We start from the raw sequence: 22,344 nt of genomic DNA, 5'->3' as shown, positions 1-22,344 counted from the left end.
GCTGCATCTTCCTTATTTTTTAAAAGGGTTGTCAATAGCAACTGACCCTCCCCTCCCCCCACCCCATAGAAAAGCCTGGGCTGCTCTTGTGCTATTAGTAGCAGCTTAATATCCTAAATCAGCAAGTGAACTACCACAGGGTATGAATATAATGACATTATCCTCCATTCATACCTGCGTGTCAAGTTGCTGTTAAAAAGGTACAATGACAGGTTGAAACGTTGGCAACCATACCATGAAAGCCCAGTTCCCCTTTTCATGTTTTGCAATGTCTGACCCATCGAGCACCAGTGTGGAAATGCTTCTGTTGTTGTTGTTTTTAATAATATTTATTAGATTTCCAACAAATTAAATACAACACTACAAAAAACCAAAAAAGAAAAAACATACAATACAAAATAAAAGAAACAAACAAAACAAAACAAAACAAAACAAAAACCATTTAAAACACAATCCAATTTCAACATCTTATCTTTCTTTCCCTTATTTCCTCGACCTCCTCACACCTCCCTTTTTGTATTCCACTTCTGTTAATTGTTTCAGCAATTCCTTTCCATCTTCCTCTGTTTTCTATCCTATAATTGTCTTAACACATTCTAACCATATTTTTTCCTTTAAAGCTCTATTAATCTATTTATACTTAATTCCTTATAGCATTTCTACTAAAGCCATATAACTTCATTCCAACATTTTTCTAACATTCATTAATTTTACAGTATTTCCATAAATAGTCTTTAAACTTTTTCCAGTCTTCTTCCACCGACTCTTCTCCCTGGTCTCGGATTCTGCCAGTCATTTCCGCCAATTTCTTGTAGTCCATCAACTTCATCTGCCATTCTTCCCTGGTGGGTAAATCTTGTGTCTTCCCAGTGTGGAAATGCTTCTGTGCTATAAAAAGTATTCATCTGAGATTAAATTGCATAGTCTGTATTTTAAGAACACTTAGTGTGGTTACTCAGTCTTTATTACTCATGATAAATACAGATATAGGTGGTCTTGAGAGTAACTGCAAGAGTTGTGAAACTACAGGAGGAACCACCGACAACCCCCCCCCCCCAAATTGAGCCTTGGAAATGTATAAGTAAATTCTTTCAGGGAAATGACAGGCCCTTTACCCAGAGACTGGCTCTCCTAGGTTCAATGCAAACTAGTTTGCCAGAGAGCTTTGTAATGTTGGTCACCAGAGGGTTAATGTCATTAAATGTAATATAGTCCATTAACAATGAGATCCTCTTGTAGGCGGGGTTGGGTTTCCTGTCTCTTAAATGTCAGATCAAGGTCAATGGTTTATGCTGCAGATTGACTGCTCTCTTTAAACTGCCTCTTCGTAGCGTACACAATCCCCCCCCCAACGGTGCTGTCTCTGAATTTTATAGGAGAGCATATATGATTTTGTGCCAATGTTTATGTCAGCGCCAGGGCACTGCATTGTAGGCACACAATAGGATTGCCAACTCTTGAAAGATATAGGTCTAGTACCTGGATGGAGTTTGAGGAAGAAACCAGGAGAGGACCTTGCCAAAAAGTAGATCCAAGCTGATCAAGGGCTAGAGCCCAGTGGTACTTGAATGACTATTTCCAGAGGGTGGTGCTTGGGTCGTTTTGTTCAGCCCTGTGGGTGAGGTTTCAGGGCGGGGTTTCTGCAGGATTCGATTTAATCCCCCATGCTGTTTAACATCTCCATGAAAACAGCTGAGTGGGGTCATCCAGAGTTTGGAAGTGCATTGTCTGCAACATGCTAATGACACACAGCTCTTCAGGTGTGGCAGCAGATGAGGTTCGACTGATCCAGTCATGGACTGGATGAGAGTCAATAGACTGAAGACTAATCCAGACAAGATTTTAGTGTGTGGTTCCCTACACCAGATGGATGGGATCTAGATGGAGTTACACTTCGTCTGAAGAAGCAGGTGCATAGCCTAGGAGTAATTCTGGAGCCACTACTGTCGCTTGAGGCTCAAGTAGCCTTGATGGCCTGGAGTGCCTTCTGTCAGCTTCAGCTGGTGGTCCTGTTGCATGTAGTACTAAGGTTCTTTCCCTTTTCTCCTGAGAACTCCTGTTGTGTTGTGAACGATTCTGCGGAGCGTTGTACAATCCACACAGGGTTCACCCAGCACACTGACATCCTTGGGCCTCATTGTGCTGCTCCCTAAAATATGCCACAAATTACCCAGAACTCTTCTGCTGTAGTGCAGAACAAGGGGAAATCAATATTGAAGGGCATCCTATTTTATGAAGAAACTTGACCATCTTTAAGGATATTCACAAACTCCTGACAGGCTTCCTTATAGATTTTCCCAGAACACACTGAAACTCTCTCCCTTAGAGATGTGTAGTGTAGAAAATGGACTAACTTAACAGAATTACCGTTGGCTAGAAGGACAAACATTTGAAGAGAACTGCCTAAATACAGCGTCTCCTCCACTCCTATGCTACTGCAAAGGCCTGTCAACATTTCAAGGCTTCCAGGAAGCTGAGACAGAGACAAAGCAGAATCCAGTGATCAAATTCTGAGGTGGGTGGGTGGTGGTAGTGCAGGAGAATGACTACCCTGATCTGACATAACAAGTGAGAAGCTGAGAATCAGTGAAGAATAATAAAAGCTAGCTGTGCACGTCCTGAGCCTTGCTCTCATTATCTTATTCAAGGAGTGATTTGTGGGAATCTGCTCAGAGCCTCGCCTGAGTATCTCCCATGGAGGAAATAATCGAGATTAATGAATCTGAACTCCCAGGAAGTTATAATTTACATTTCCCTTCCACATCTGGAGCGCTGCAGTTCTTAGTGTGGTGGGTTTCTTTTTGCTGAGCCCCTCCCCTTGCCCGATGAGCTGGACAACATGCTGTTCAGTGAGCGATAATTACAGCGTTGGCTCAGGCAGGCAGCCCTCTCCTTTAAACAACATGTTGCTCAGAATCTCATGCTGGGTCAGGAAATCGCTAGAAGTCAATCTTTTGTGAAGGCTTCCCACTGGCCCTGTAGGCACATCGAGTGATGGATAGTTCTTCCTTCTGGTGGTGGTGGTAGTGATGGAGCAGAGAGAGGGGAAGTTTCTAGAAGAAAAATAGCAGCGCCACAAGTAGCAGTCAAACATTCCTCTGTTATTTGCTTTAATGAAAGTAGGTTGATGAGGCAGCAGGGGACACTCTTGGCAGGCGTTGTGTTCTTCTTAGGCCTCATTCTCATTGGGCTGGTAAACCTGTGCCCAGGCAACTTATGATATCACCAGAAAAGAAGAAATACGTTACCACAAAAGAGGGCACCAACTTGCATCAGATTTGCAGATGCTAATTTCTCTGTGTAAATGCTGATTTAGAAATAAGGGGTTGTATCCAACTGCATTCTAGTCAGAGGAAACCCACTTGAATTAACAGATGTCTGTTAAATTCAATGGATTTACTCTGAGGAGAATTACTGTGTGTGTGTGTGTTTGTTTTATACAGTACAGGGGAACCTTGGGTTGCGGACGTAATCCATGACGGAGGTACGTCCACAACCCACAGCGCTCACAGCTGAAGCGCCGCATCTGCGCAGGCGCCGGTGTGATTTGGTGCTTATGCGCATGTGCGAAGCGCAATTTATTGCTTCTGCGCATGCACAAGTGGCAAAAGCCGGAAGTAACCCATTCCAGGTTTCCCGCAGTCTGCAACCTGAAAACACGTAACCTGAAGCAAACGTAACATGAAGTATGACTGTACACCATAATTGTTTCACCAATGATTTGTTAATTATTCTATATGATTTATGCAGTATTTGTGATGTTCATTTATGCTCTAACATGTTATTGTTATTTATTGTTTGTGAGCCACTTTGGGATTTATTTGAATGAAAAGTGACATAGAAATATTATAAATAAAAATCAAATCAGGCCTATTTGGAGCAGAGCCATAGCTAGGTGATCTTGCACCCCTGGCAGAACCATCCAGATCGCGCTCCCTAGCCATGGACAAATTAGCTTTTCTTTCCACCCCCACCCCCACCCATTCAATTCACCCTCTATTTAAAACCTTTTCTTATGAGGCAATAATCAACATTTTTATTTATAGACATATTTATGGACATATTTTTAGCTATTTTGCACCCCCCCCGCCTGCGCCACTGGTGGGGGTCCACCCCACTAGCTATAGAGGGACCCAGGCCTTGTTAGCATTAGCCCCAGATTGCTACAGCTTCGGTTGAGGGCCCAGAGTCATATGGGGCTGTTAGGGGGAAGGGCAACAGGCAGGAAGGCAGATGTGAATGAGAAGAAAACCTGTAAATCATGAAATGGAGAGACCAAGTGGGTGGTTGCATCTTCACATAACAACAACAACAAAAACAATAATAATTTATACCCCGCCCATCTGGCTGGGTTTCCCCAGCCACTTTGGGCGGCTTCCAACAAAATATTAAAATACAGTAGTTCATCAAAAGGTGAGGGGTGCCCTTTCTGCCAGGCATCTCCTTCTTCCTATGCCTTTCCCTCTTCTTGCCACTTTCCAAACTCTCTGCCTTCCTGGTTTGCCCCCTGAAGGATCCAATCCTATGTGGTGCTGATCCTTCACAAAGAGCTTCAGTTGCATGCAGCAAAATCACTTGCACAAGAGCAGGATCATGCAGGATCAATGGGAGTGGGTGGCGCTGTGTCTAAACCACCGAGCCTCTTGGGTATGCCGATCGGAAGGTCAGCAGTCTGTGCAACAGGGTGACCTCCCGTTGCTCTGTCCCAGCTCCTGTCAACCTAGCAGTCTGAAAGAATACCAGTGTGAGTAGATAAATAGGTACCACTGTGGTGAACGGCATTTCCGTGTGCTATGGCATTCGTCACGGTGTCCTGCTGTACTAGAAGTGGTTTAGTCATGACCACATGACTCAGAAAGCTGCCTGTGGACACTGGCTCCTTCAACCTGAAGAGAGATGAGCACCTTACTCCATAGTCAAGTTTGACTGGACTTAACCGTGCAGGGGTCCTTTACCTTTACATGGAGGATCAAATTCTTCTGCTTAATAGCTGTTAAGTGGAAGGATCTGATCCTGTGTGGTGCCGGTTCACCCCTATGACCTTTTAAAAATAATCTTACTTCTACATGAGAGTGGGATGAGTACTCTTAACAAGACATATAGGTTTCAATATATTGAAGAGTAAAAAAGAGGATACATTTGCCGACTTCTGCTTTTAAACTATGGATCGCTATGACGACTCTACCCTTGAAAAAAAAAGGATGTGTCCTGGAAAAAGAGGACACATGGCAACTCACCCCTCAATAAAATATTTGATGGGGCTGGGCCCTTCCAAAGTTGATGGGCATTGCCATTCAAATGGTGTGTGTGCACCATGCCATGCCATGTATTATGTGGTGCGGGGCTTCCCTGCCCACCCCCAATATTTTATTCAAGTTGGCACCCTTGGCAAGACATCCCACTTGCCCCCAGACTTGGGGCTCAAGCTATTGTTGCCTCTTTAACCAAGTGGCTTGAGCTCATGGGTGGGACAGATCCTTTGAGCCAGGCGAAAGATCCCAGATTCCAAAGCATGCAGGTGTATTTAATGAGAGTAGGAGAAAAAAGAAGTTAACAGAGAAAGCTCATGAAACAGTTCTAATTAGTCTCATTTGAGATAGACTTACAGAGTGACATCAGTCATACTTGGAAGGCTTTTCCCCATTGCTCAAGAAGAAACAACCAGCCCCCTTTTATTCAGTGTGCTCCAGAGGAGGTGCTTGATGGGTCAAGAGCTCTTTGCCCATCAGGAGGTGGTGACAGGCATTTGGTGTAAGCATTGGGTGCCTCTGAGATGAGTGGTTAAGGATGCTTATCACTAGCCAGGGAAAGAAGGGGAGGTGGGAAACAAGGTGTCAGTTCCCCTGTGACAGGGCGAGACTGAATGGGCACCCACAACCTCGTCTTGCAGATGCAGAGCAAAAGGCAGGCTCTGTATGTTAGGATTGTTTTGCTTCAATCGAAGGAGTCGTCTCTGGACCCATGAAGGCCAACTGTTTCTCCACAAAATCCGTTAGAGGGTTAGCACAAATCTAACCTAGCCAGATTTCTTTTCTTTTTTTAAAGATGCAGACAGAAACCAGGCTGTCGCCTCCATAGCAACGCTGGTATTATTTTGTAATCGGTCGTTTTAGTTTACATTTTTAGGATTGGTAAAAATAAAAATTACGACTGGCCTGCACAACTTGGAACCCACCAAGATGAGTGCAACTATAGGAGCAACCGGGCCTGTTCTTTTCACTTAAGGAGTTTGGTATGTGCCTCGGAAGCTTTTTATGGCATGGGGAGAGGAGCCTTATCACCTGCTACGGTCTGCACAACAAGCTGCTAATTAAGGCACAGAGAAGAAGCTTGCAAATCAGTTGGCAACTCTTCACTGGCCATGTAGGGCAGTCTCCCTGCTTTGCTCCCTGCCAGAAACTGCAAAAAAACAGGAAGGTTGTGAAACACCTGACATTTACCATGCTGGACCACTGGGTTGATGCAAGATACTGTGCTGTCTTAGGTTGGAGGACCCAACCTTCTCCTCCTCCTCCCTCCCTGGCTTGCATTTTTTAATTGTCTTGCTGTTATGTTAGCAGTGGCATTGTGGTTGGGGATTGTATTAAAGAGGCATTGTGGTGTGTACCCTTATCTCTGTTTTGCATCTAGAAACTTTCCCAGCCTTTGTACACCACTACATCTCTAAAAAATATCTATTAACACCAGGGCTAAAGTATTGCTCTATTATATATATTTGAAAAATCTATTTTGAAAAATGTACAATTTCTAGGTTGGTGATGCTACAATACACCTGGATTCAGCTAGAGCTTTGGGTTTGCATTTCCCTAATTTTTAAGGACCACTTGAAATCATCTGGGTGGGTTTGTTTTCACAAAACATTCAAAGGCCATCTTCAGACATCTGGTTTAGCAGAATAAGAATAAACTGCAGTGAACTGTTAAGCCCCCTCTCCTCTTCTGGCATGTCTGTGAGGAAGAATTCAAAATGTTTTGCTCCGGTTTTCAATTAACCACAGTTTTGCATGATGCGTGCACCCTAAACTGTGGTTAGTATCAACTACACAGCAAGCTACTTAGTCTCAACCACAAATAAAAGCTTTCCAGGCCCCTCATGGAAGTGCTGGGGCAGAGTAAGGAAGCACATGAATCCAATGCTTGTTCTTTCCTTGTTAAATTATGGTTTCGCTTGACACCCAAACCTGAGTCATTCTCCTGATCCCATTCATTTGTGCCCCTAGGGATTTAATTTGTTTTTCATATTTGCTGCATTGTTTCTCTTCTGAAAGAAGCATCAGGGGGGTTGCTTTGTGCATGATCTGCTGAACAAAGAGATGCTGTCCCCTCCAATTCCCACAGTGTTCTCTCTTTTGTGGGGATTTGATATCTGCACAATTAATTACTATAGCAAAGTTGTTTTCATGGCAGAATGGAAATCTCTCCCCCCCCCATGAGCGATTTTGCTTTTTGTTTTAATTGAGAAAGCTGAGCAGAATCTAAAAATAGGGTCCTTCAAGCTGTCATCCATGCAATTGTGGAGAACAGGGCTGTTATATAACAGCTTTAGTGGGAGGGGGCGGCTTTCAAAGTAGATCTGGGAAGATGTTAGTATTGGCACTGCTGTGATCTGCTCAGCGTTGCATCCCAGTGTGATCACTGGCAATCGACCATTGTCAGTGATGATAATCATAAGTACAGTCATACCTCATGTTACATCCGCTTCATGTTATGTTCTTTCAGATTACATCCCACGGCGACCCAGAAGTACCGGAAAGGGTTACTTCTGGGTTTCGCCGCTTGCTCATGTGCAGAAGTGCAAAATAATGTCACATGCATGCGCAGAAGCAGTGAATCGCAACCCACGTGTGTGCAGACGTGCCGCTGCGGGTTGCACTCTTTTCATGTTGCGAATGGGCCTCCGGAACGGATCCTGTTCGCAACCAGAGGTACCACTGTATAAGCCCAGAGTTCTGGAAGATAACCTGATGTCTGTGGAAGCCCACCAGAAATGGATACAAGGTACATACTGGCTTGGGACGGTGTGTGGAAGACTACTGTTACCAACCAGGTGTAGGAACCTTTGGGCCTCTGGATGTTGTTGTACTACAACTCCCACCATCCCCAGCAAGCATGGCCAGTGGATCTTGGATGATGGGAGTTCAGCAACATCTAGAGCAGTGTTTCCCAACCACTGTTCCGCGGCACACTAGTGTGCCGCGAGATGTTGCCTGGTGTGCCGCGAGATGTTGCCTGGAGGGAGGCGGGCGAGTCGGGCGGCGAGAGGCGGGGCGGCGGCGGCGAGGAGAGGCCACCCAGCGCGGGGCTCTCGCCGGCTGCCTGCCTGGCTGCCTGCGAGCTCGGCGGGCAGCGCCTCCGTCCGCAGCGCCCGCCTCGCGGCTCTCATTCCCTGCCCCTGCCAAAGCTCACCCAGCCAAGCCGCGCTCTCCTTCCTGCCTCGCTTTGCTGCCTCCTCCCCCCCCACCCCCAAAGCTTGGAGGTTCCCCGGCAAGGGGGAGGGAAAAAATTGAAACTTACACTTTCGTGCGTCCCTCCCGGCGTGACGCTGCGCGCTGACGTCACGGGGCTGTAATGGTGGTGTGCTTCGAGATTTTTTTCATCAAACAAGTGTGCCTTTGCCCAAAAAAGGTTGGGAAACACTGATCTAGAGGATCAAAGTTCCCCCCCATACCTGGTATAAACCAAGGAGAGAGAAGATTGGGTTGGCCCATGGAAGGGGCCCATGCAGTCTAGGAAGAAGAGGGGGCAGGAATCATACTACTCAATCATTTGAGTATATATAGCATATTTGAAATGCTCCAGTCCTTCACATGCCTTAGGTGAGTGATGGTCAAACTTGGCCCTCCAGCTGTTTTGGGACTACAACTCCCATCATCCCTAGCTAACAGGACCAGTGGTCAGGGATGATGGGAATTGTAGTTGGAGGGCCAAGTTTGGCCATCACTGCCTTAGTTGGTGGCATAGCTGTCTCAGAACCCTTCCTTTCTGCTCTTGGTCTATTTCACCACCACCTTCAGACGACTAGGATTTACAGTTCTAGAGATATCTAGGCATGTTTGTCTGTGGGTATTTTTCCAAAGAGAGGGGAATGAAACACTGAAGTGGGAGGAACAGGCTCGTTTTTCACACAAAAAGGGGGGGATGTATATTTTGCTGCACATCTCAGATTCTAAAAATGCTAGCATCTTCCTGATTGTTGTTGTTTTTTTATCTGTTGTGTGGGGTTTTTTTGTTTTATTTGCTTATCCTGGTGGGCAAATCCCCCTGCCTTGCTCTCCCCTGCAGATGCCCATGCACCATAAATGAACCACACGGGCTGCTGTGCTAGGTGAACTGTGGATTCCCTGCCTTTGCACTGAGTACTAGTAGCCCCAGCCTGCTCACCCTTTCCACTCAGGGCTAGTTAATCCATATAAATAGCTTGGACTGAACTTCAGCCGGCACTTGTGCATTCTGAAACCCAATAAATGATAGGGTGGGCCGAGACAGGTGCTGCTATACCTGCTATATCGTTGGTGGCTTATACAGCTATAAGCCCAGGCGCCTTAATGCTAAGATCAGAGGCATTCCCTAGTCTTGTCATCTATGACCAGCTTAACATATCCTGCTAAGGCCCAATAAATATGAAGAATGTGAATATAAGCTTCCTCTCCATTTCCCCAGGTTCCCCCCCCCCCACTTCAGTACTGACCATCATTTCAACCAAAAGGCTGAAGTAGCATTATTTATTTAAAAATAGTATATAGCTATAAAATATAAAACTTGCAACCCAGCCAGCTAAATGAACCGTGATTGACGGCTCAGCAACCTGGTGATTGTGATGCTGCTTTCCCTGTTTCTGAGGAATACACAGACTCTCTCTCAAAGTACTCTTTCCTTTATTCAGGTTCGCTGTACTAAAATAATGGGCGGTGGGGGGAACATCCTTTCAGACATAAACCAGAGTAAGCACACAGATTCAGACACCATTGCGTGCCATTAGGAGGAGAGTAGTTAGCTGTTTCCGTTCAGTGCTGGTTGAAACCGGACAACTGTTCTGACTGGGCCACTTTCCACTGGATATTGCTAATTGGACTCTTCCCTTGCCCTTGGGGTATTTTTATCCTGCTTGGCCACATAAATCCGCCCCCCAAAGCACACACACAAAAATTGTTTGATCTGCATAGCCCTTGCTTTGTTTACTTGTATAAAGATGTGGGGTCCTTCTGTTCCCTTTTGAAGCCTTCCCCTCATGACTTTCTGTGGTATGGTGACCCGTGCTTCTGAGCACCGCAATTTCCTAGCGACTCCGTTCAGCAAATCAAATCAGCAGAGGAAATTGCTTTCTTTGCTTGGGATACAGGCTACTTGCTTCTTCCCTCTCATTGTGCCTCAGTGGCAGCATCTAATTGATTTGACTCACTCGAAGCCCTTTTCAGAGTGGTAGCCTGCTTAGCAATTTTTCCATCAGCAGCAGTTTGCATCGGGCCTGTAGGGTAATCATAGTGATCTCTCCACCCCACAGGCCTCATTAGGCCTGACAGGCCTTGAAGGAGGTTGGCTTTGCAGGCTGTTTTGGGCAAACCATGCCTCATCTTAGCTGAGACTGTCATCATATGATGTCAGGTATTGGAAAGTTCAAGAAAGAGCTGACCTGGCTTGAATTTAAGCTGCTCAAAGTTGGCGCTTTTGGAATTTGGCTCTCTTTTCTGCCCAAGATCCTTTGCATCCTGGCTTGAATTCAAGTCAAGAAAACAATATTCCTTTGTAGCCATGGCTCAAAATTTGAATCACCTGATGTCATATGATGTCAGGTAGCAGACATTCCTGTCTACCTGTGGCTTGTGCACACATTTCCCCTTCCATTTCCCCTTCTTTTCTATCTTTCTCTCTTGCTCTACCACCCCATTATATCTTCTCTATTTATCCCTGCCTAGCGGGCTGCTCCGGGAGGGACGGGGTGCTCTTGCTGGCAGCCTCAACTGATCACCCACAGAGGGCTTTTTTCAAAACCAACCAACCAACCAACCAACCAACCAACCAACCAACCAACCAACCAACCAACCATTTTCAGCCTCTCTTTTTTACCAATTCTAACTTCTCTCCCCCATTCCTTTCATCATCTCCCAGGAATAAGTTTATTTAGATGGAACTATATATAGGTTTTCCTCCTGATTATAGGTGCCTGGCTGCTACTGCTTTGTTCTTAGGCATGACGTGAGTTGATAGCCTCATGGCCAGTTCTCTTAGCATATCATTACTGCTGTTTCAAGTTGAAATGGATGGCTTGTTTGTCTTGCTCTGTAGTTTTCATTTTTAAATGTAATTCTGGGTGAGCTCTCTGACTCAGCCTGATCCACAGCGCCTGCAGCTATTATAACCAAGCACTCCTACGCAGAGCTTTGCTGATGTTTCTGTCCATCAGCATCCTGCAAAAGCTGTTCCAGTTCTGGGGCCCACACAGGTTTTCCAATTCATTTTATTAATCACTTTCCTGGAATTGCCTCCTGTGCAAGTCCCATTGAGATAAGCAGGGTGCTTCACACAAGAACATTAATGGTCCTTACCAGCAGAGCCCCTTGGGATTCAGTCCCTGGTCACTGAACGGACAGGAGTTAGCAATCTTGGAGGTTTTGCCATTTTATTAGCTATAGATCTGTGCAGCTAGGCAGAAGCAAATGGATCAGAGCTATTATGTGGTTTAAGGAGAGGCAGCATGGAAGGATCCAAATGTGTGCTTAGGCTGCATCTCTTCTACTGCTTAAGACTTCAACAGTGCAATCACAACAGGGAATGTGGCCCTCCAAGCCCCTCTGTCTGGACCTCGGGATTCTCCCCAGTCCGCATCCCTCACAGGCAGGGCATTTTTTGTACCAGTACTCCATGGTATGAAGTACCAGCATCTTTTTTTTGCTGAACACAACAGCCATTTCGTACCTTCTACCCGCACGCTGCATGTCTATCAAGATAGCATACCCTCCAACATTTATCCAGTGAAATTAGGGACATCCCATTCCATAATAATTTTACTGTTTATATACCACACATCTTACTGGGTTGCCCCAGCCATGCTGGGCAACTTCCAACATATGAAAAAACATATTAAAACATTAAACATTTTTTTTTTAAATCCCTATACAGGATTGCCTTCAGACAGCTTGGGGGTTGGACAACTCCACACTCTCTAACATTTCTCCAGTGAAAATAGGGACATTCTAAGGAAAAGCAGGACATTCTGGGATGAAATCAGAAACCGATCCTGGATGATGCTGGAAAATAGGGACACTTGGAGGATCTGAGATAGGAGTATTGGTTTACAAAAAGGCACTGCTCACATGCTCTACTCTGCAGGTGCCTTAAGTGTTTTTGCCCGGCTGGGATGTTATCGAACTCACCTCTTGTTTGCTGGGATGCTTGCACTGTCATGCAGCCCCCAGATCATTGCCCAGATGAGAATGCCACCCTTGGTCTAAGAAAGGTTTAATAATCATGATAATAAGAGTAATACAAACTGTTCTCTAGCATGGATTGCAGTGCTTATGAGCGACCTTGGGGGTGGAGCAAACGAAGTTCTTGGCATAGGTGAGGACTTGTCCGAGACGGGATGTCAGCAGATTTAGAAACCAAAGTGCCTGTAGGGTTGGGAAATCCTCACTCAGGTCGTTTTAATGGGTGCTTGCTTGCTTCTGATCCAGTAAACAGTAAGTGGAGAGGTGTAAATCAGGCACTGTGCAATTAACACTATTTTTATAGCCATGCTATCAAAATCTTTCATTTGGCTTTAGGCATCATTTTCTTCTGGTTGCACAGCCAACAGTTACAGAATTCTGAAGAAATAGAGCTAAGACAGCACGGGGGGGGGGGGGGGGGCAAGGGCGGCTCATAAACTGACTCCTATTTGGAGCAGCACACATCTGAAATCATGAGCCATGGTTATGGTTCTCTGCCAGCATCCGTGCACAATGACACGTCCGCACAAACAGGAATGCCCCATTCCTTTTCCACCCCTTAGCGTCCTCCTCCTCCTCTGCAGAATTAGCAGAAGCAAGACGAGGAACTTTATGGCACTGAATTGCATATGACAAAATACCCCTCATTAACATGAAGATTGCACTTCATGTACCTTGTTAGGTTTTGACAATCTGAGAATGACGTTTCCTAATCTGGGGAGATTAGTCGCCTATGGCAGACCATTATTTCCTGCCTGTTTCTATTGACATAAGCAGGGCTGAGGAGTCTCTTTCAGCCAGAGGACTGCCTTCTCTTTTGGAAAATTTTCTTGGGGAAGGGGGCACATGCCAGTTGGGTAGGGTCACAGGCAAAAGTGGGCAGGGCAATGAATGCAAATGTGGCATTTATTTGGTGGTAATAATAATAATAAAATAAAAAGCAGCGGCAACAACAACAACATAATTTTAATAATAATCAAGCAAAATAATGGATTACTTCCCCGCTGCACCCACAATTGTGTGGTCTGAGGAGGCATCAATGATGCCTCTCCAGCTGTTGCCATTGGCTGTGGACTGCCTGTGATGTCACAAAAGCACATGGCAACTGAGTGGATATAAACATGGTCCAAGGGGAAAGGCTTTCTCCCTTCCCTAACAGAGCACAGGAGGTAACAGCTGTGGCATTCAGGACTCCTGGATTTCACATGGAATTAATAGACAGAATGAGGAGATCATCCAGCAGCAAGCTGCTATGGAGTGATAGAAAGCAAGTTTGCTTGCTGAGTGGGATTGCAGCATGGAGGGGGCTGATACCGATGGTTGGAAGCTGTCTGGAGCCTGGCGATGGACCTAGTGGAAGCTGACAGATGTTGGTGGGTGGAAGCTGGTGGAGTTCACATTTGGAAGCTAGTGGGTGGCACAAGGCTGAAGCAGGTTGTTGCTTGCACATGTAAGAGGGTTGGAATTTACCTTCAGAAGCTGGTTGACATGAACTGTGTGGATATTTGTGTATTGAACTGAGAGTGGCTGATGAGCGAATGTGTCTCTTGGCGTTCTTTGTGGAAGTCAGCTGGTATGTGTCTGTGTGCGTGACTGGGAGGTTTTGAATGTGGTCAAAGCAAATGGTGTGTGTTCGGGTGCGTTCAGTGGGCAGTGGAGGTCACCCTGCAGGCACAAGATAAATGGATGAGCCTGTGGACATTCATGGGTGGAAGCCGGTGGAAGCAGGCAGGCTGAGGCGAGGGATGAAGTTGCTAGTCAGAAGCCAGTGAAGATGTCTGTTGGATAGTATCCATCCCTCTCACTGTGCCTGTGTTTGCTTTCCAGGATGCCTGAAGATGGGAAGGCTTTTCTCGAGGCCACCTGTGGAAGTAATGAAGAGAACCACAGGGCTTAAGCCAGCCAGCTTCTATTTCTAAAGAAATATCTTTCTAAATACACTGTTCATTACACCTTCCCCAACACCCCGCAAGATGAATACTGGGAGGCTGTTCAGGTGCTTCTCCAGCTGTTGCCATTGGCTCTGGACTGCCTGTGATGTCACAACAGGACATGGCGGCTGAGGAGAAAGAGCCATGGCAGCTGAGGGAGGGAGCAGCCACAGGAGGAAGGGACTCATGGGAAGCTGGGTCACATGACCATTTGACACAGAAAGGAAATCTGGGTTGACTCCCTCCTGTCTACTTAGGTTGCCAAGACATTACACTCTCGGGGCTCCTGTATCCTGTCATTGGCTTCACCTACTGTTGCGTTCCTTGACTTCTGCTCCCATTGGGCATCAGCCACCACTGCTGGAAGGCCATGTCTGGGCTGAAGTAGCCCCTGCCTGATTTACGTGTATACACCACTCTTCAGGTTACAAATCTTTCTGAGGCAGCTTACAAATAATGTCAGAAACATTTGAAAACTGCAGTAATTGATATTGACATGTGTATACCAATATCAGGATCCTTCCCACAGAGCAATTGGTGATAGGTGGCTCTGTGGGTGAAGAGGGTGGCGGTTCAGCTGGAGTAAACCCTGAGGTCTTCTTCAACCGCCTGCCTCCCTCCCTCCCTCCTTCCCTCTCTCCTACAATCCTTACAAGTTTTTGAGTATTAGGAAACATTTGGTACAGCTCAGCTGTGAGAGAAAATAATTGTCAGCTCTCAAGTAACTAAGCAGGTGGCACATGAAGGGAACAGGTTGTGCACGTATTCTTGTGTGTATTAAGAGAGAGGGGGGGGGGAGAGAAACTCTTTTCTAAAGGAAAGAAAACTGCACAGGTCCAAGTTCAAAGGGAAAAGTGAGATCTGGAAGAAAAGTCTTGCTGTGCTGTGACTATGCAGAAACCCCTATGGTAAGAACATGACATTAAAATTGCAGGTTTGTGCTAGCATAGGCTACTATAAGGCTATACCCAGGAGCTCTTTACAATGCATTTCCCTTTCCCTTTCCTACCTGCAAAAAGGTTTAAAAACAAACAAACACACAAAACAACAACTGGACTTATTACACTAGGGTAAGAAAGTGCTTTAATTGCTCAAATGCCAGTTTCCCAATACATGTTTGAATCCCTGCAAAATATTGACTGGAGATGTCAGTAGTTTTTATTAATAGAATCATGAATTGTTGAGTTGGAAGGGACCCTGAGGGTCATCTAGTCCAACCCCCTGCAATGCTAGAATACAGCTCAAGCAGCATATTATGTCTGCTGAATACCTGATCCTAAACATGCTTATTGAAAGTAAGTTCCACTGATTCCACTGAGTTTAACTTTCAAGGAAGTGTATATATGGTTTCAGCCACTCTAATCCACCATTTGTTTAGTTATATCTCCTGTTAATCCCAGTTCACCCCATTACTGTAAGCCTGTTTAAAAATGACCTTCCCAAGTTCTAAATGCAATTTTCCAAGTGTTTGTGGTGTGCGTGAGGGACAGGCAGTCCTGCTGCCTTTAATCTGCCTGCCTCCCACAAATATGGGATCTGCTACTAAGTGCTCTGCTGAACTGTGATATTTCCAGCAAAGTGATGGATGCAGAACTGGGGGTGTAATTTTCAGGAAAAGGTCCCTGTTTACAGAGGTGTTTGGGCTGTGCAAGAATCTCTGGATTCCTCTTTTTAGTGACTCATTGAGACAAAATAGCCTTGAGTGTAATATTCTGTTGATGTGCTCCCTGGGGATTGCCCAATAAATGTTGGCTGATTCTTCATCTAGACATTCCTGCCATAATTGGTAAGTCCTGAGTCTGTTTATTCTTCCTCTGTATTCTACTATGAAACGAAGTCAGGATAGGCTGAGTGTGGCACCCTACTCCGATTAAGGGCCGCAACAAATTTCCTATTGATGTTAAGAAAACTAATGAAACTCCAAGCTGCTTTTCAGTTAAAACAAATAAAGTAACCAGGGAGATAAATGCTTGGGAGTGTTCCACAGTGCTTTATGCAAACATTTGCCATTGTTTGACACTGCTATTTTTTCTTCTTACATCCCTCCTTTACTTGAACATCTACCATCGCTTTCCCCCTCTCAGGGCTCATTCACACTTCTGCTTGTCCCATGTCTAGAAAGTGTTGGTTCAAAAAAGAAAAGGGGGGGGGGAGATTTCCTTGAATGCCAAGGTCCAAGTTTGGGGCAACTACTGTTCGGTTAGAGAACTCCAGCAGAGATTTAAAATCACAAAGATATGCTCTTTCAAGTGAGTTCCAAATTTGTCCTCTTTAAAAGTTCCTTCCAAAGTTTCCCTCTTTCCCCAGCATAGGAACAGACCACACATTTGGTAAGTTAAGGAATAGTTTACTTACAAACTCTCTTACAAAGGTCAGGTTGATGTGCTTTTCTATACATCAGTCAGAAAAAGATGCACAGGCAGTAAAACATAGTTTAGTTACAAAGTGTTAATAGTTCCTAAACTATTGGTATATGCTGAAAGCCTTTTGGCTGAACTGGAGGAACCACCTCAGACCTCTTTTCGTGGTGAATTCGCAGCTAGAGTGGGAGGCTGCAAAGGCTTGATTACCTATTTCCTCCCATGGTAAGGGGAAGTGACATAGCTAAGCCTGGCAGGACAGCTTACTCTATGGTATTAACCCTCTCATGCAATAGACTTATGCATGTTATGAGGCTGGTTATCCTACAGAAAGCAGGTGTCTGAGCGGTTTTCTGCTTGTCCCACACTTTCTAGGCATGGGTCTTAGTGGGTTTTGCATTTCCCCCACAGCTTTCCCCTAGAAAGCATGCTCTTTACTGCTGAATCAGAACAAATGGCAATCTATGGAAAACTCGCTTGCAGTTTGTTCCAATTCAGCAGTAAAGAGTGTGTTTTCCCGGGGGAAAGTGGCAGGGCAAATGGAGGTGTGGCCGGGCCGTTCGTTTTCCTCCCTTCTCACTCCCATGCTATGGCCACTGTTGTTGTGCAACCCACCTTCTCTTTTGCTCCCCTCCCCCACCTGAATGTCAGTCAAATCCAGGACTGTGATGAGGCACTACAAATCCTCCAAGGGGGCTGTGTGGTGACAGGGTGCTCCACAGATATATACAATATAGACCAGTGAAATAACTCAGTATAAGGGAGCATATCTGAAACCTAGACACCTCTATTATTCATAGGTTTAAGCTTATGGCTTATGGCTTTTCATTTTATCTACACAGCTTTACTTACTAATATGAAGCCCGTTAATTGCCTACATAATTTAGTAACTTTGTTCATCCTTATCTTGTGTGAAAGGACCATTGTTTCCTAGCAATATTTTCTAAAATGCAGCCTGTCTCTGACATGTCCTTCCTTACAATCCAAAATATGAGACTAATAAGTTTGCTCAGGACAGTTATCTTTACTGGGTTAGCCACTTTGGTTACAATGCCTTAAGGTTGCTTGGTTTTCAGAGGATTGAAGCTCTGAACCTTTTGAGGTGTATTGAACACTCACTTAAGTAACTAATAATTATGTAATGGCTGCAATTGTCCTGAGGGTTTGTCAGTCCTCTCCCTTGTTTGGAAAGTACTCTCCAGCCACTGGATGGGATAAATTAATCTCAAATGGAAGTTCACATGAACTAGGGGAGCGGGGATATTACAGCTGCAATTTACATCCTACTTGTGTTAAAACACCTTATGCTTTTTGTAAGCTTCCTCTATACAGTGGTACTTCGGGTTACAGACGCTTCAGGTTACAGACGCTTCAGGTTAGACTCCGCTAACCCAGAAAGAGTACCTCGGGTTAAGAACTTTGCTTCAGGATGAGAACAGAAATAGGGCGGTGGCGGCAGCAGGAGGCCCCATTAGCTAAAGTGGTACCTCAGGTTAAGAACAGTTTCAGGTTAAGAACGGGCCTCCAGAACGAATTAAGTTCTTAACCCGTGGTACCACTGTACTGTATATGGGCTACTGCGGAAGGCCATTGCTTCCTACTCCCTAACCCATTTTATGAAGTAGAGCAGCAGCCAAATGGTGACCTCAAGGTGTTGTTAGAAAACAAGTTAATGCTTATTTTTGCTCTTTCAGTAGATAAAGATCTAACAGGGTTTATTATTTTCAATCCTATGACCTCTTCAAATGAACTTTACTACTTTTTTTAAAAAAAAACACACACGCTTGATTGATCTTTCCTTTATTTTACTATGTCTGTGGTTGTTTCCAGCTGAGGTGTATATTGGGCAATCGTCCTAAGTTGTTTTCACAAAATCTGCACTGAGGTTATATGACATTGCCGCCAAGTAATTGTTATCCTGCACTTTCCACTGTAGTTTTCCATCGCTTTTTTGCTGCAGAAAGTCTGTTTTGTTTTTGTTTTTGTAAGAGCATTTGGGTACTACGTAGCCACTGTTATTTATCACAATGCATTCTCAGTGATGGGTTATGGAGAAGGGCTTGAAGGGCATACACGGGCATCTACTGAAATGTATGAAAGATCTTTGAAAACGTGTGACAGTCTGGAAGTGCCCTGAATTTTCAGTCACCAAACTTTTCAGGAGAGAAATTAACTATCTGCAGCAACAACACAAACAACAAATATTAAAGTTAGCCCAGGCTTTGATGTCTTCTAGAATCTGGATAAACATGGGCTTTCCAGAGTTCTATTGTAAAGGTGCAAAATGTTATTTGTTGAACTTTGGCTGATCTCTTCCAGACTGTGTTTTTTTTTTTATAAAAAAGCAGTTAAGTGGTCTACAGAGCAGCTCTAGAACAAGTGAAAGTTATTCTTTACCCTCTCTCACCCTTTTTATCTATGGTGATGCAAAGGTTAGCAATTTCAAAGCAGCTGCAATAAGTAGCTTAAGCCACAGTCTGTTGACAGGGAATAACCATGATTACCTAGTAAAGCTGGCTTTGTGAAGAGGAGGAGGAGAAGCAGCTGCCTGTGCCGCTTTGCCTAACGCCATGACAACCAGTGATGGCCAGTTACCTACTAGTTCCGCTGTCCAACCCAGAAATCTCCCTAAATACCTTTTGCTACTGCTGCTAATGGTTCCTGTGGCACTTATTGCAACCACTTACCTGTTGCTCTCATAAAAACAGTTAGTGCATATTGATGTGCTCTATTGTAAATCAATGGCATTACTGAACAGGTTGTGCAGGACAATTGATGAAGTTGCCTTGCCAATGCATTACATGATATACGGGCACTGCAGTATGCATGTGCACATTTACGGTTTACCACGAAACGGAGCTTAGTTTATGTTAAGGCACAGATGATCCACAGCATTACACTGGTAATTTATTTATTGGGTGAAGCAGGAGCTTTAAAGAGCATCCTTTCACATTGTTCTGCCTTTGCAATAAAGATATTTTGTGAATGGAAATCACGAGGACACTGCAAGTTCAGTCATAGGGCGATATGGATGTGCATTGAGACGGTCCATCTGCTGGGAGAATGGACAAAACAATGAAGTCATGTGCATGCCTTTGTGCGTGGTGGTGGTGTTTGTTTGTTTTGTGCAATTGCACAGTTAAAGCAAGAGCATGCAATCAATCATGTTGTTTCAGAGTGATTGGAATGTGCAGTGGTGCATTTATCTGAGTGGTATTTGCAAATGCCAATCTACGAAGGTGTCAGGCAAGCAAATAGCACACATTTATCCTGCATAATGAACCTGAGTTATAACGAAATGCCAGGAACTTCTCATGATGGCGTCAGAACTGCCTCAAAATACAAACAGGTCCATGTGCTCTAGACATGACTGGTATCAATCACTTTACTCTCTTTTTAATTGCAGCCCATTCTGGGTATTAGCAAGTGAGACCTCTTGTGCTCTGGGATATTATCATTCAGCAACACGGAGGACAGGGGAGATTGTGAATAATAATAATCTCTTAAGCGTCTTCCATTGAGGAACAACATGTGCTTTATAAACATGAATGAGTTAAGCTGCATGAATCCCCGTGACGAAGGAGAAACACAACATGAGCCTTCTCCATCTGCTGGGGCTGCGTGTAAGAACATGTGTGTGTGCCAGCTGCCTTGCCCAGCCCTTGTTGACATGACACCATTTTTCACATGGCCTTCACTGCTGTGCATTGTGGGCTTCCAATCTAACCTTGCCCACAGGGTAATGAAGGGGATGGGTTTGTAATCATAAGTATATTATGAATGACCCAGATTAAGAGGGTGCCTGCTGATAGAACAGGGAAAAGAAATCTCCATCGTGCTACTAAATCTTTCTCCACAATTTTGCTGAATGGGCTTAATTAAAAACCATGGCTGCACGTGTTATTTCTCTGCTGAAAGCTCCAGGCCCTGATAAAAAACTTTGCCCTACATGGACATTGCTGTTTCGTTCCTGGCCCTGCTGCAAAACTCTTCTATATCTAAGGTAGTTTTAAGAATGTTTCCCGTCTGGCCAGATCCAGCTGTGAGAAACCGATTCGATCCCAGGCTTCCCATTGTCAAAGATGGTTCTGGGTGAATGCAGGTTTACAACTTTCAAGAAGTTATTATCTAGGATGAGTTGTGAAGATAAGCCAAACTAGATTTCACAATGAGCCCACAATGAGTTCATTAGCTGCACTCACATCCCATTTTCTTTAACTGCAAGGGAGTAGGAATCCTGGGATGTTTTCTAGCAGAAGGTAGCTGATATAAATCTATGCATATCTTTCTTGCTACACAGACAAGTGGTTTTCCATCCATTGACTCTCCCCCTCTCTCTCTCATAGGTGCCAAGTCTCTGGGGCCCTGGGTGCCCAAGCACCTACAAAATTCACCATGAAGGGGCCGAGCACCCACAAATTTGGGTGCCAGGGCCATGCACGCTGCATGGCACCCATGACCCCGGGCACCCACAGTCACGGGGCCAAGCTGGCGCTCCTGCTCTCTCACTTACATGAGCCCAACTACATTATCACACTTCCCGTCTCAGAATCCTAAAGCCTCCATCTCACTTTTTAAACCTCCTAATTATCACCCTTGCAATTCTGCGCAATGTTATACTTTCCCGATCACCATTTCTCTCCTATCCCACCTGCCTCTGTCTCATCCTCCTCACCTCTCCTACCCTGACACAGTTGAGGATTAGCATCCAGTGTATTATTTACATCGCTGCTAAATATTTAATTTAATCCTGGCTAGATTTGTTCTGCTGAGCCCTTAACCATGACCTGCTTTCCTCTGTACTTACACCTAATCCAAACCCAAAACTTTCCACCTTGGGCAGCTCTTTCAGCCTACCCTGGCTGCCACCTGAGTGTTGCACCTTCTCTTAAGGACATGGTGCTGCTGGGATGGGGAGCAAGGCTTGTGTCTGCACAAAATGACACTTGTTACTTGGGCTTGCACAGCATGACCTGGCCTTTCCCCTCTCACTGCTGAAAGATAGCATATTTAGGGGTGGGGTGGTGGTGGTTGTCTTTTATTACCTGCTTTGGTAATCTTTTGTCACAGCCAGTTGCAGCCTGGATGTCTGTTGCTTGGAATCACAAGTGGGGAGAGAGTTGTTGCACTTCGGTCCTGCTTTGGCGTTTTCCAGATGCACCAGCTTGGCCGCTGTGAGACCAATGGGAGCTTTCTTTATTTTTTCTGTGATGATTTCAATGTCTATCCCATGGGTAGGCAAACTTAGGCCCGGGGACCGGATCTGGCCCACTCGCCTTCTAAATCCGGCCCACGGATGGTCCGGGAATCAGCATGTTTTTCCATGAGTAGAATGTGTCCCTTTATTTAAAATGCATCTCTGGGTTATTTGTGGGGCCTGCCTGGTATTTTTACATGAGTAGAATGTGTGTCCTTTTATTTAAAATGCATCTCTTGGTTATTTGTGGGGCATAGGAATTCATTCATTTTTCCCCCTCCAGAATACAGTGGTACCTCAGGTTAAGTACTTAATTTGTTCTGGAGGTGCGTTCTTAACCTGAAACTGTTCTTAACCTGAGGTACCAGTTTAGCTAATGGGGCCTCCTGCTGCTGCTGCACTGCCGGAGCATGATTTCTGTTCTCATCCTGA

General features: G+C 45.0%; 1 long non-coding RNA gene across 1 annotated transcript; it reads left to right on the top strand.

The window, feature by feature from the left end:
* Nucleotides 1-13,387: 13,387 nt before the first annotated feature.
* On the top strand, nucleotides 13,388-14,381 carry LOC308581732. Its single transcript, XR_014005224.1, has 2 exons — nucleotides 13,388-13,874; nucleotides 14,252-14,381. It is a non-coding gene; the product is annotated as an uncharacterized lncRNA (long non-coding RNA).
* Nucleotides 14,382-22,344: the final 7,963 nt, after the last annotated feature.

This window comes from Podarcis bocagei (assembly GCF_964188305.1).
Source record: "Podarcis bocagei genome assembly, chromosome: 2".
NCBI classification, from domain to species: domain Eukaryota; kingdom Metazoa; phylum Chordata; class Lepidosauria; order Squamata; family Lacertidae; genus Podarcis; species Podarcis bocagei.
This window is presented reverse-complemented; position numbering and strand designations above follow the sequence as displayed.